At 34.3% G+C, this 14,295-nt stretch overlaps 1 pseudogene; it reads left to right on the plus strand.

Moving 5' to 3' along the window:
* The first annotated feature begins 2,199 nt into the window (after positions 1–2,199).
* Positions 2,200–7,799, plus strand: LOC102122315 (succinate--CoA ligase [GDP-forming] subunit beta, mitochondrial-like; annotated as a pseudogene).
* The last annotated feature ends 6,496 nt before the right edge of the window (positions 7,800–14,295 follow it).

Here is a 14,295-nt window from a genome sequence, read left to right on the forward strand (position 1 = left end):
TTAAGGAAACTTATACTTATGTTATTTATTGGGTAAAGATAAATTCAATTTTACATAAGTCAACAACTTGATGGAATATTAAAAAGCCGTAATTCATCAAGGTATTAATTCCATATAGAATATAATATTACATGTGAGAAAACACAATTTATTTTATGCATATAATTGGTAAAGGGTTTACTGCATAATGCAGGTTAAATTATAATACTGAGTTTTATTTGACCATTGCCTCACAATCTCCAGACCCTTTTACCGGTTATGCAGTGTCCAAGTGAAATTCAAATTGAATGCCAATAATAAAATTTGAATTTGAGAGGAAAGCAAGTGATTTTTTACTTCTCTCCTTTTTGCCTTTTCTGATATGAAAAATAGCTTATGCATGCTGGGCTTAATAGTTAGGTGATGGGTTGACAGGTGCAGCAAACCACCATGGCACACGTTTACCTATGTAACAAACCTGCACATCCTGCACATGTATCCCAGAACTTTAAATAATAACATATGTATTCAAAACATATCTACATATTTAGAGCAAACTCACTGTTCCAAATGTAGCAATCATCCATTTCTGCCCAGGACACCTTTAGAGAATATTATTAGGTAGCCTAATTTTGTATATTGCAGTAGTAATGAGATATATTTTTGATAAGTTAGAAGTGAATCAAAAGGCTAAAATAAATTAGATCAACTGAGGCAATTTGAAATTCTATAATAAACAATAATAATTATAGAAAATTTACAATATATTTATCTGTTTTGCATGGTATTTCTAAAATAAGCTCTGAAAAGCACAAAAGTGTTATTTGTAGAAATGAGCAGTTGTACATACTCTAAACTAATTTATAAAATAGTGCTATATATTTACATTTAGTTTTTGTTTTTTTTGTTGGTTTTTTTTTTTTTTTTTTTTTTTTTTTTTTTTTTTGAGATGGAGTCTCACTCTGTCTCCCAGGCTGGAGTGCAGTGGCCGGATCTCAGCTCACTGCAAGCTCCGCCTCCCGGGTTCACGCCATTCTCCTGCCTCAGCCTCCCGAGTAGCTGGGACTACAGGCGCCTGCCACCACGCCTGGCTAGTTTTTTGTATTTTTTAGTAGAGACGGGGTTTCACCGTTGTAGCCAGGATGGTCTCGATTTCCTGACCTCGTGATCCGCCCGTCTCGGCCACCCAAAGAAATTTATTTTTATCCAGGGTACCATTGATAAATATTATCAGATGGCCTTGTTACTGTACTAGATGAAGAAGATCAATAGTTCTAGTAAAGTTGCTCAGCTACCTGGAAAACCCCATAAAAACACAATTACAACCACTATAAATGAATCACTTTATAGTCAAAACTCAACCAAACCTTCAACGTGCAGGTGCCTGGGAATTAGAAATATCTTGGACTACTAAGGATAATCATTTAAAATGAATATTCAGTCACACGATCAGGTAACCCAAGTTATGTTAGTACTATCATTATTCTTGACAAATGAAAATGTGGATACTTGTTTCCCTGAACTATCAAAATGTGAACTATCAAAATTTATTAGAAGTATGTTTACTCTGAAGAAAAATACACATACTGGTATCAATGATTTACTCTAATCTTTTCAGCTCTTCCCTAGTTTCCCATTTTTCTAAAACATCCTCTTTTAATTGCAATCTTGCAAGTAATAATCATAAATTGAGCTTATTGATTATCAGCACTAATTAAAAACAATAATCATGGGAGTCTAGATGAACATAGATAAATCCCCTAATAATCTAGTGGATATACTGGTGAATTCTGACAGCTAGAAAAATCATCATTAAACTATTTCTATGTCACATCATTTTTACTTTGGGGAAAAAATACGTTTAAAATTACATCTGTAATTTTATCAGTCTTTGCTCATCATGACAGACTAACTTCAAAGTATATTGTAGAACAGTTCTCTAGGGGGCTTGACCTGACCCAGTTCCCCTCCCTGTTTTGCCTATAGTTCTGAAGAATAACTGTGGAATGTGCTAGGAATGCAATATGCTAAAAAAAAATCTTTGAAAATGGGGAGGAATTGGTTGGAACAGTCCAGGTTTTCTTCCATCCCCCACTAGAAACACGATATTTTTCAATGCTTTCTCCCAGTAGTTCATACAACTTCAAGGGGTACTTCAGCTGTGGTGCAAGTGGGGTTCATGTAGATAAGACCTGTACCTGATGGGCAGCTCTTTTGAGCATGGGGGTGGACGGTCCAGTGAATCCTAGGTTTCTGTTGTCCCTTGCGCCTATCCGTGAGTAATAAACCTGCTTCATGTAACTATTTCACTGGACTCAGACAGGTTGGTAACCAGCACATGGTGAATCTGCTTCACATATATCATGCAGAGAGTCTTTCAGACCTAGAATATAAGGAGGGCTTTTAAAAATTAGAATATAAGAGGACCGTGCCTCCACCACACATAGGTATCACCGTATCTGGAGTTGGATGTTGACGGAAAAAATTATTTCATAAAAATGCTATCTAATAGTAGAAATAAAGCCACTTAATTTTACAGAGAAGATAGATTCACAACTGTTTGCAGGCTTATTATTCATTGTATTTTAAATCCAGAGTTCCCAATCACAGTTTACTTAGCACAGAAACTTCATCAATTTTTAAGTAATTAATAGCTTTACATCCCTTGATGCTCTCTCCCTTTGCTGTACATGCTCATTATTATGGCTGTCAATTATCTTCTTAACTGATGATTTTAATAAAGGTAGCTCTACTATTAGCAAATTGCTCAGAAGCTGCTAATAGCTCTCTAGAGAGCACTTGTCTCACCCCTATATCTGCCACCTTATCAAAAGGTCACATTAATTATATCACCCTTGTGGAGAGGAAATCAACATGTCAGTCAGATGGGCTCACAATTGTGCTGCAGGTAGAACATGAGGATTAAATCAAGTTTGTTTAGTGTCCCAAAGTAGCCCATTTACATTTAGCCCTTGTAAATGCAATTAACACAAATGAAACAATAAATCACACTTAGATTTATGCATTTTCTTTTTGGCAAAAGGCTAATTTGCTGTTCTTTTATGTTTGTAGTTACTAGTAAAATATTGTAAGTCATCAGATGTTGGTTAAGAATAGTTTTTAAAAATCTTCATAAAATGGCTCCTGAAGAGTAAGGGTTTCATTGTGCCTGTAGAGATCTTTCATTTATCATTTCAATGTTTTACTAATTATGAACATAAATTGATTTTTGATAACCTTCTCTTACTCTTATATGCTTCACATTCTTGAGATCACAGCTTAAGAACTAATTATGAGAAAAGCTAGGACACAGGCCAGGGAAACTGCATGAATTTGAATATTTCTAATTAATATTAATATATATTACTTGGATAAGTAAATATCTTCTATCCACTTTTTTTACAAGTGAATTGTATGTGCCTGGGAGCCAATTTCCTATTCAATATTCTTCTGCCATTAATACATTATCTTTCACACAAGACACAATTATCCATTTGTTCATTTCACGTAGTATAGTCTTTAAATACTTATTGGTGTTTTAAATTGAGAACAATGCCACAATTTATAATTATTTTTTCATTACTTTGGACAAATTGCTGACTGTGTACTTAAGTCATGGTCCCAACAAAACAGATGGCACACACATTTTAGGACAATTTAAGGATTAAAAAAAGAAAAACTCATTTACACAATTAGATGTAGATATAGGAAAATAATGAAAGATAACACAGTGGTAACAGGTTTTGTGTATCTTAGCCCCTAAAGATGACAGGGGTTGAATACGGCGAAAAATAGTTTCAGAATGGAAAGTAGAGTCAATAGAAAGTCTTCCTTAAGAGGATCTGTGACTATCGGCTGGAACACAACCAATCCCAGTAACTTGGCCAGGAGGCAGTCAAGGGTTAAACATCCTCATCTCACCCTCCTCTTTCCTGCCAATGTTGGATTCCTTTGTGGCAGCACTTCTTAGAAAAAGTCAAGGCAGACCATTGATGTAATACACATATATCAGCTTCCTGGGGTAAATAACACGGTAGAGAGTGGTTGAGAATTAATCTGAAGAGTTAAAATGAAGATGGTGATTTTAGAGACTGAATTCGTAAATTTCTAATTGTCAGCTGGGATGAAATAGGGCAGAGAACTGGAAAAATCTGATACATGCAAAGTGTGGAAACAGGCAAAGGTATATGCATTCTTAAAAAAAAAAAAAAAAAAAAAAGGAGTGAAAAACTAAGAAAGCTAAAATTTAAGAAGGAGTTTTAGACTCCCAAAGGATTGATATGTTCGGGAGAGAAGCAGTTTGGAAGCTCTGAGTAAGCAAGAGTAAAATGTAACATCAAGTCCACCAACTTGGAATCAGGGCTACTAAGGCAAACCTCTCTCAAGAGCATCAGTCCTCTGCTATACTACTATACCTCTGCTATACTACTATACCTCTGCTATACTACAAGCTACTAAAGAGCTCTAAGCCTATTTTTTTTCCTCATGTATAAATTAGTATCTAACAGGGTAAAGCCACAATTAGGCCTGAGATGTAAGAAGATGCAAATGAGAATTCTGAATTTAATGTCCAAGTATAACAGCTAATCTTGAGATATATATATATATATATATACACACACACACACAGAGATATATACACACACACACACATATATAATTTTAAGCTTATATTTCTTGTCTATATACTGGTCTAGACTATGGTCTTCCAATATCCATTGCAAATTGTAAAATCATATTATTATTTATCTCAAAATCTAATAATTACAGGGCATAGCTAATTTTCGCTTCCTTGTAATTAACAATTATATCCTAGATTAAAAGACATATAATTAGTTTCTGATTTATTAGAGATAATCTTCTCTATATGATATCTTGAACCCAATTATAACTGTGTTTTTTTATTCATAGTAAAATAATGTAATAATGTCTTTATTACTACAGTGAGCCATTCAACTTAAAGCATTCATTTCTCCCTTAGCCACATGGAAAATCTCTTAGATTAATTCCTGTAAATACTTGTTTAACTAAATTAAATTTTAAATATTTTATTTTTGATGAGATACACAAGCAGAGGAACTAAAAAATAATTCCTGGACAAAAGTGCTTTTGCCACCTTTTCCACCAGGGTGCCATTGAATCTGAAATAATCACCACTAGAATAATTCCTAGGGGTTAAATTACTATCTCTTAGATAATCTTTTAACCTCAATATGTATTATTGAAGAATAAGTGCTCCAGTTAGACATATTAATGCTAAATTGATAACGATGTGTCAATACCATTAGCTAGTAGATCTTTCAATGTCATTACAAATGTCTTCTATTTTTGGACATGGAAAATATAGGTCCAGCTTGAGGATGGTAATAGGAATTGGTGCTTCACAGATTGGTGGCAACTGATAATACACCAACTTTTTATAAATAAGGACTCAGAATGAATAAACAATATCAAAGCATATATAGTCACAATGTATTCTGTTTATCAGAAAAATATTATGTAATGTATTGGCCAGTAAGAGAGCAAGTGTCACGAAAGCTGATTTTTTGATAAGGGGACTAGATTTTAATTGGTGCTTTTGCCTACATACTCAGTATAACAATAATAACATTCAGACAAAAAAGCGGTACCACGTTTTTCAAAGAGGAATTCCACACTTAGATATGAACCAATCCTCATATTTGACTCCTGTTATTTGCAAAATACATTCTTGGATTTTACTGAGAACAGAATACTTGGAAGCTCACTACATTCTTTAAGAGAAAGTATTTTTTAACATACAATACTTTGTTTCCAGCAGCAAAACTCACTATTAGCTTTGACCTTGGGTCATAATTTTTCAGTTTTTTGCGGAGAGGATGGTGGCAGTATACTTGTGTTATTACTATATGAAATAAATGAATATATATTCTAATAGTAATAATAGCTATAACACTCACTATTTTAGTCAAGCCCTTTAAATAAATATATATTTAACTATATATTTTATTCATAGATATATTTTAGAGAGTTAATTTATCAATTTCACTCTCTGTATAGCACTCATACTTCTAATTAAGGAATAATTAGTATATAAAGAATAATCCAAATAATAAAAGCTAATATCTAGAGACCACTCATCTATGAGAACTAAAAATAATAATCCGAGTCCCAATACCCCACTTCGGGTTTTCCGTTTAAAATGACATTCTCCTGGTAGCGCGCAAGCCAGGAAACTTCTGAGAGACCTAGCGCTCCACTCTGGATCTTGGTAGCCAGGTCCAGTCACTTCAATTAACTTCCTGAAGATGGCAGACCCTCCAGGAACACCAGAGCAAGAAACTGATGTCTGACAACAGAGTGAGAGTTCAAATATTCTTTGTAGCAGACACTGTGAATGAAGCACTTGAAGTTGCCAAGAGACTAAAAGCAAAATAAATTGTTTTAATTAAAAGCCCAGATCTTAGCTGGAGGAAAAGGAAAGGGTGTCTTCAACTGTGGTTTGAAACGAAGTGTTCACTTAACAAAAGATCCTAAAGTTGTGGGAAAGCTGGCTAAACATGATTGGGTATGTTTGGGGCAATAAACCAAACTCCAAAAGAAGATGTGAAAGTTAACAAGCTGATGGTTACTGAAACCTTGGACACTTCCAGAAAAACTTACCTGGTGATTCTGATGGACAGGTCCTGCAATGGCCCCATGCTGGTGGGCAGGCCCCAGGGGCCATTGACATTGAAGAGGTGGATGCTTCAAATTCAGAATTTATTTTTAAGGAGCAAATTTTTCAAGGGATAAAGGACAGCCGAGTTCAGAGTTCAGCAGATGGCAGAAAATCTAGGCTTCCTTGGGTCTTTGAAAAACCAGGTTGCAGATCAAATTAAGAAACTGTATAATCTCTTCCTAAAAATTGATGCTACTCAGGTGATAGTGAATCCCTCTGGTGAAATCTGAGAAAGACAAGTTGTCTGCTTTAATGCGAACATAAACTTTCATGACAATGCAGGATTCTAACAACAGGACATATCTGCTATGGATGACAAATCGGAGAATGAGCCTGATATGGTTTGGTTCTGTGACTTCACCCAAATCTTATCACAAATTGTAATCCCCACGTGTCAAGGAAGGGACTTGGTGGGAGGTGATTGAATCGTGGGGGCGGGGGCTGCCCCATGCTGTTTTGTGATAGTGAGTGAGTTCTCGTGAGATCTGATGACTTAAAAGTGTGGCACTTCCTCCTTCTTTCTCTCTTGCCACTATATAGGAAATGCTTTGCTTCCCCTTCACCTACTGACATGATTGTCAGTTTCCTGAGGCCTCCCCAGCTAGGCAGAACTATAAACCTCTTTCCTTTCTGTCTTTTATAAATTACCTTGTCTCAGGTAACATACAGTAGTGTGAAACGCACAAATACAGACCTCACTGAACATGAAGTTGCCAGACATGATCTAAAATACATAGGAATGGATGGGAATATTACCTGCTTTGTGAATGGTGCTGGATTAACCATGGCTACTTGTGATACCATTTTCCGTAATAGTGGGAAGCCAGTCAACTTCTTGGAATCTTGGAAGTGTTGTAAAGGAAGCTCAAGTATATCAAGTATTCACATTGCTCACAGCTGATCCTAAAGTTGAAGCCATCCTTGTCAGTATTTTTGGTGGTGTCGTCCACTGTGCTATCATTGCCAATGGGATCACCAAAGCCTTCCAGGCATTAGACTTAAAGGTTCCCTGGAAGGAACCAGTGTTCAAGAGGCCCAGAACATACTCAACAATAGTCCAACAGTGAACTCCCCATTATATCAGCCCAAGAAGGCTGTGGCCAGGATGGCCAATAAGTGATGTCTTTGTCCTGATCAGTTGAAGAAAGCAAGCTATTTTTCCATATAAAAATGGACTTCTCTCATCACTGTGAAGGAAATGATCTCATTGGGAAATGAAGGAGATAAATATGAGCAAGAATCATTATCTGAAAAATATTTTTTTTTGAAACAGAGTCTCGCTGTGTTGCCCAGGCTGGAGTGCAGTCACGTGATCTTGGCTCACTGCAACCTCTGCCTCCCAAGTTCAAACAATTCTCCCGTCTCAGCCTCCGAAGTAGCTGGCTCTACAGGCACATGCCACCACACCCAGCTAATTTTTGTATTTTTAAAGTAGAGACGGAGTTTCACCATACTGGTGAGGCTGGTCTAGAACTCCTGACCTCAAGTGATCCACCCTCCTCAGCCTCCCAAAGTGGTGGGATTTCAGGTGTGAGCCACTGCACCTGGCCTGTCTGAAAAATCTTAAACCTTTATTTTCTAGAATAAGATATCTAGACAGCCAAAATCTGCTTTTACTTATAGCCTTTATAAAAATAATGCCCTGCATTCTCATACTTTTCTATTATGGTAAGCCTGCTCAATAGGCAGTGTTTTGCTGACTTTGGGGAGCAGTATATGTGGACAAATATTGGGCGCATATTCAGAATTTGAAATCAGGTCCTGCTTCACTTACAATAATTTTGGTGGACATCTAATCCTACATAATGGAAAAAAAAAAAATCAGAGGCCATAAAAAATGCGGACAAGATACATTTAATGTATAAACTACCAAAAAGGCACAGCTAAGACATCCAAATGAAAAGCTATTATACACTGCAGCAGCTTTTACAAGTTTCTAATTCCAACACGTTTGAAAAATCTGTGAGTATTCCAAAGTATATTTTACTGTGGAATGTCTCCATTAATATACCATACGTGTATTTCATCATTTTCCTTAATATTGAATATACTGTTTAGCGCACACTAGAAAGAAAGCCAAGAGACTTATTTGTGATTTTAGAGTAGAAGTTTCCATTTTAATGTCAAAACTGAAGAGTGCTGATTCTTATGGACAAATATCTATAATTAAGTCATTTCAGGGTGAGACAATGCTGAAGATCAAATTGTGTTGAATATTGGAATCTTCTCTCTTCTCTCATCACCCACCCCACACCACCCCTGCCCCCCAGAATCCACCAACTTGTGATAGAAAGATGGGAACATGTCATCCATGGAAATGTGACTTCTTTTCTATGATGTGCATTTTACTTGTGGGAAAAAAATTGAGATAAGGTTTCTGTTCATCTTTTGGAAAATATTTGTCTGTATACACATTTAAATAAAATTCTGTTTGTAAACTCTATAATAATAATACTAATCCAAATACTAACAGTTAATATAGATATTAACTATTAATTTTTAGATTATTACAAATATTATCAGTTTTCCTCTGTTCATACATACTTGAGAGTCAGAAAGAAGGCAGAATAAAACTGCAGTAAGGTGCTGTATTTACACAATTCTTTCCCCTTTGGGAATAAATTATCTTATTTTTTTCCCTTCCATAATTCTGCCTCATTACTCTGCTCTGAGTAATACTTTTCTTAGGTAATTGGTTTCTTAGTCAGAGACGTAGGTACTATTCCATTGGCTAAAAGGAGGCTTAGAATACACCTTTTAAAAAGTCCTTTTGCTTTGATAAATATTGACTCTAAATAAATTGCATGTTGATTATTATGGATCCAAAACAGTATAGGATAACATTATGATTTAAATTTCCATTGTAACAAATCTAATCATCTTCCAACGTCAAACAAAACAAATCAAAAGGTGAAAATAAAGCCATCAGCATACAAATCATTAGAAATATGGTGGTACTCTATCAATGCCATCTGGAAAAATTGCTTATGTGAAATGGTATTTTTCCCTATTGGTGATAGATTTTAGAAGTACACCGTATCAGCCACTTGTTATGGATGGAAAAATTATCTGAGGCAAAGACGTACAGAACTCCATTTCTTAGTTGGATAATCATGGGTGAAAAAGAACAAAAGTGAATATAAGATGCAAGGAGCTCTGGGAAATAGGCACACAATGTGAGAAGATTTTACTGACCATTTATGGCCACCAGAGATCATCCCCTATAGAACATGCACAGTAGTCCAATTACCAGAGTAACCATGGTAATGGAAATGGAGGTACCCGTAAACATGCTATTGTTTTCCCCAAAGCTTCTCCAGCTATGTAGCCTGCTGAATGTTTGACCCATCAACAACAGGAAACAGTTGTGAATATAACTTTTTCTACATGAATGCCAATCAGTTACTTAAGGACAAATTGATTGCATCATTCATCTTTCTCCTTGAAGGAGGCACCAGCTTGCCTTCACTGTGATTAATACATATCCTTATATGGCTTGACCTTCTCTGACCACACCGTCTCAGCCAGAACTACTATCTGAAGACTCACAGAGTATCTAATTTATCAAATGCGGTATCTCCCATTATATTATCTTGGCCCAAAGAACCCACTGCATAGTGAAGGATCATATCAATGGGCACATGACTGCAGGAACCACTAGATTTAACGTACATCACATCATTAGGAAGCGGCTGACCTAATGAAACATTGAGATGGCTACTTAAAGGCATAACTAGCACAGCAGGCAGGGATTGATTTCTGGCCTTATTAGAATGATTTCCTAGTTTCAGTGTGTGAACTCACGGCCTTCTGAGGGACACTATATCTCGGCTAGAAAAGATAGGTTCAGGAAGAAGACGATAGAAGTAGGAGAGACATCATGCGATTCTCACAAGTTTTTGGTCTGGAAAGATTGGATAAACTATTTCTGGTAGCATGGTGGTCATGAGAGTACCTGTAACAGAGGAAAAACATAAGGTTCCTCCTGAAGTTATATCTGCTACCTGATTATTTTGGACTTCTCATACTAAGAGACCAGAAGTGTGTATTTATAAACTTTATAGTGAAAAACTGGAAGTTACCAATGTAAAAACAGCAGTAATAGTTGTGTATGGTAGAAAACATCAAGCAAATAAAAAAGTAAAAACTTAATGAAACCATTGCTACTTTTATTTCAAAGGGCGAATCTTTCTGAAATAGAAAGTTTATTATGTACAGGTTACAATGCATTATAAAATATTTATATATTATAATATATTCTTTATTATATATTGCATATATATTATACTGTGTGTATATACATTATAATGTTTATAATGTATATAAATATATAATGTAAAATTCAAAATAAAAATGGAGGAAATACTGGAAGTGATGGTTCCGCATAATGCAGACCGAATGGGAGTGAGTCCTCCTATATAAACCACTTAAAATCACATGGGAAGTCTTCCTCCCAGAATTACAAATTCAAAATTCACTGGCTCCCTATTTCTTATCTATAATATTGAAAATAACATAAAAATCTGACACCACACTCTGTTACTAAATCTGAAAATAACAAACATTCTTATCTATTGCTCATGGAAGTGGAAAAACATACAATCCTACAGAGGATTTGCCAAACAAACGATTGATGCATTTAGCCTTTCACAAAGTATTCACATCACTGGAACTGTACCTTCAATACACTTCTGCACAAATATAAAACTTTACACTCATCGTGTAATTGTTGATATAAGCAAAAATGTCTCTAGAGATAAAATTTATTAAATAAATTACAGTTCATGCACTCAACCCAGCAGCAAGTGGTCATTAAAAATGAAGTGGATGTCTCTAGAATTATAGGGAATGATCTGTAGAATATATTGTCAAGTGAAAAAAGCAAAATGCATAAGGTGTATATGATTATATAATATGTACACTCAAAAATACAGATTTGCCTATTATTACCAAAAGAATGTTGAAAAAAGTATCCCCAAACTATAAAAGTTGGCTTCACATAAGAAGAGAACATTGTTGAGAGAATAGGAAAAGTTGTGGTACTTTTTTGAGTACAGCAATTTTATGCAGTCTTGGTTCTGCGTATGTAAATGTTTACACATTCAAAATAAACTTAAATAGAAAGAATGAACAGTCTTAAAATTGTAAACAATTTACAATGAATAAATTTAACTCTATTTAAATTAGTACTATAACTGCCCACAATTAGTACTGTAACTGCCTGAAGAAAAATATTTGGTATGATTAAAGGTTAAAACAAATAATTCTAGTGTTATTAAGAAATCACACTTTTAAGGTAAAAGTGAAAAAAGATGCAAATATAAAATCAAATAAATTACACATAACTTCTGAAGATTACATTTGAATTTGAAGTATAAATTGATGCATTATTTTTTAAATGTATTTTTTTGCCCTGGTGACTGAAAGACGCAGTGTAACTCTGCAACTTGATACAATGAGACTCAAGTTGGGTCACACTCCAAGAACTCATATGCTTATTTCTAAATGCTATTTCTACTAAAAGAAACTGAGAACCTTGGTAAATGGCTGGTTTTACTACTGGAAAAGGGAAAATATAAAGTAGCCTGCCACATGGCAGAGATTATTGGAAGCATGTGGAAAAAAAGAATACAGAAGATAGCTTGACAAGATTCCCACTGACCACATTTGTGGCAATTTTGACAATTTGTGACAACTCTTCTAGCAATACAATAAATGCCTACTATTAACTCTAAAGTGTTAGTTAAATTGAATCTGTGTGTCCATAGAGACATGTGTGTGTGCGTGTGTGTGAGAGACAGAGACAGAGAGAGAGAGATTTAAATTGAAATGAACCCATTTCCTCACTTTGAAAATTGACAGTTGTAAATGAAATAATTAAACAGGAGGACTTTCTATTTTTTAAAGAATTCAAATTCAATTACAGTTCAGGAAATAAAGTATTATCAGCTAATAAAATGTAAAAAAAAATAAAATATAGAAAATAAATTTGCAAGTACAAAAAAGTAATTTATTCAAGTGATAATCACCAATAATATGCTAAAACCACTGAATAAACTGTTGTCAGCTAAGAAGATATTTGAAACATGACAAAGTATTAGCAGACATTATTTACCAATCGCAAGAGAAAATCATATCTTCGTAATGAAGGGATCTGGGAGAAACCAAACTAACAAAGCATTCAACATTTTGTATATTTAAACATTGGCTAAGGGGACATTATATAACCTGCTGAGGTGATGTGACATGAACCACAGCACATCATCTCCAAAAGATTTTTGACAAAATGCTTAATCTAGATATAATCCAGCATTTAGATCAAATTTCCAGTTTAAGAAATAATACAAACTGTGGGAGACTTGATAAAGGCTGACTATCCAATGCTGACGTTGAAAAAATTAATGGAAACTCTAATTAGAATAAAATAAATACCATAATAACAAAATGCAATGTGTGTAGATAGATAGCTAACACACATACCAAAATGATAATAGCTGCTAAGTCTTAATGCTTAGGATATCAGGATGGGGGGTAATGTTCTATTCTTTCCAATTTGAACTATGTTATGAACTTCATTTTTAAAAGTTGAAAAATTATAATTTCAAAACTCTTAAAACTGCTACAGATGAACTGTATTTTTAAAGCAAACTATAGCACTTTTATATTTTTTAATTAAGGTTTAATTCACATGCAATTCACTCTTTTTGGCATATAATCCAGCAAATTTTGACAAATGCATACAGTCACGTAATTAATAGCACAATCAAAATGTAGACTTGTTCTCCAAAATTCCCTGTGGCTCCTTGTTAGTCAGGTCCTTTCCCTACATCCAAATACTGGCAACTATTGATCCTTTTTTGGAAACCATAGTTTTGTTTTGCAAGAATGTCAAATAAATGGAAACATACAACATGTACCTTCTGAGTCTTTTTTAAATAAAAGATCATGTCCAAATCAAGTTATCTCTTTATTAAATCTTTCTCATTTATTATTCATTATTATTTTTTTTTCTGATTTTTATTTCTAGCTAAATGATTTACAATAACGCTAACATCAGAAATGGTTTAGTGTAGCACTCGCAATAGCAAAAAGTGTTCAGCTGACATTAAAGAGTGATAATATAGTACTTTCAGTGTAGAAATTATTGATCAGGATTTTCATACTGTGTATAATCTATAATTGGGGAGATAGTGAAGCTCACTCTGGATCTGCATAGCATGTAAGTCTCTGACTGAAATAAATGAAATATTATATAATAGGAAAACAGACATAAGTTAGTCATTTGGTAATTAAATCATTTCACAGCTTAGAGTTGAAATATGTTTTCTCAAAAATTCAAATCAACAAGAGGCATTGTCTTGAGAAAAAAATTACTTTAAATCAAGAATTTCACTTTAAAACAAACCTATGCACGTATTTGCAACTACAATTAAAAATGTATTATTGAAAATAAAAACTAAGAACATGATAGAATTTAATAGCTTTTAGATAAAATATGGGTGATTTAACATCTTTAACTTTTCTAAACTTCACATTCTGATTCTAGTTATAACTAAAACTAGTGTTCCATATAATCAAAATATTCACACATTTCTCTCAATTCTCTGAGATTTTTT

This window comes from Macaca fascicularis, chromosome 6 (assembly GCF_037993035.2).
Source record: "Macaca fascicularis isolate 582-1 chromosome 6, T2T-MFA8v1.1".
Lineage (NCBI taxonomy): Eukaryota > Metazoa > Chordata > Mammalia > Primates > Cercopithecidae > Macaca > Macaca fascicularis.